The following is a 1,699-nucleotide window of genomic DNA, read 5'->3' as shown; positions in this document are numbered from 1 at the left end:
AATCAACAGTTTCTGACTTGAGACAGATCCCATTCTAAATCCAGTAGCCACATCTCCAAGCCATTGTTGGCCTCTTCTCCCATCTGGTGTCTCCTGCTGTCCAACTCAAGTTCCTGTATTTGTCTGGAGCTGGGTCTCTCACCTCTGGAAATCTGGCATGATCTGCCTGTGAATTGAAGAGACTGCATGTCCCCTCTGCCCCTGGCACTGAATACCCAGAGCTCCAAAAGCACAATTATGTGGCCAGTCAACTGAACCCAGCAGTCTATACATGGCTTTTTAACAAGACCACACCCACTGGCTGGACACTAGATCAGTGCATCCAGATTGGTGTGGACAACCCTGGCCACCTCTTTATCAAGACTGGGGGCATGCTGGCTGGAGATGAGAACACCACTATATGAGATATTTGCTGAACCATCTGAGTCTGTGATCCAAGAGGGACATAATGTATATGACCCTTGAACAACAACGAAGCTCACCTCTGACCTTGATGCCAGTAAAATCCGTTCTGTCTCCTTTGGTGAAAGGTATGTTATTGCCTTCAGGAGTCAGAACTGGATGAAGTATCAGAGGTCTCAATCTCCTTCCAGCCTTCACTCAGGCAGAGCGAGAACAGGTAGAATACCCGTGGCAGATGTACTGAGTGGCCGGAAGGGTGACCTGACTGGGTGATACCATAGGCTCAGTGAGATGACAGAGGCTGACCAGCAACAGCTTATTGATGACTGTTTTCTGTTTGATCCCATAGCTGATTACAGTAGGAATGGCTCAAGACTGGCCAGATGCTCAACAGTAAGAAGAGTTTCTTGATCTGAGTGAATTAGGAGGATCACACTCAGGTTATCTCTTTGGAGAAAGGAGGTGATGTCAAGGGTGTGTTTGAGAAAGGAAGAGAAGCTGATCCAAAAACGAGGCTGGGAGCTCACGTGGAATGAGCATTTGGGATATATCTCTACCAAGCCATCTAACCTGGGGACTGGACTTCAGGCAGGAGAGCATATCAAACTGCCAGTGTTCAACCAAGGTAGCCTCTTCCCAATGATCCTGGAGAACTTAAGACCCCAAAACTGTGGAACTGGAGGAGGAGACACTGCTGCCATAGGCAATGTCTTTTGACATCTCTAATTTGAATTGATTTGGCATCTCAGATGTGGAGCTGGTACAACTGGTCATTGGTGGAGTAAACGATTTGATTGATGGTGAATGGTGTCTGGAGAGAGGACAGCAAACCTTAACTCCCTACCCGCAGCAGATGAATTAAGACCCCAAGAACTTCTGGGTATTTAACAGTGTCCCATTCTACTTGCCCTAAACCTGCCCCTCGCTCCTTGTCCTAGCAAGGACTCCACATTATAAAAAGAAAAAGTGATTTTTTTCTTAGCACTATTGCCTGACTTTTATGAATTTTCTAAACTAAGTTTACTTCTTTTCCCGGTTGTTGAAAACTAAATGGGTAGTTTCTTTACAGGTGTTTAAATTTTATTTTGAACACTTGTGCAAAAATATTATAAAATGAAGTTAACATTAGCTGGGCCCACATTTCTCAAGTTCTTATCCTCAGTAATCCTAAGTTAAATACATATGCATTTGTGTGTGTGTTGGATTGTGTCCATAAGCTTTTAGACAGTGAAAAATTGGCCACTGGAGGAAAACTCGATATTTATACCAATCCCATTCTTTTGCAGGCTTGTAGAAG

General features: G+C 44.5%; 1 pseudogene; it reads left to right on the top strand.

Moving 5' to 3' along the window:
- The first annotated feature begins 693 nt into the window (after positions 1-693).
- On the top strand, positions 694-1,264 carry LOC110295609 (annotated as a pseudogene).
- Positions 1,265-1,699: the final 435 nt, after the last annotated feature.

This window comes from Mus caroli, chromosome 6 (genome assembly GCF_900094665.2).
Source record: "Mus caroli chromosome 6, CAROLI_EIJ_v1.1, whole genome shotgun sequence".
Lineage (NCBI taxonomy): Eukaryota > Metazoa > Chordata > Mammalia > Rodentia > Muridae > Mus > Mus caroli.
The sequence above is the reverse complement of the archived record's forward strand: the minus strand, read 5'-3'. Positions and strand labels throughout refer to the sequence as shown.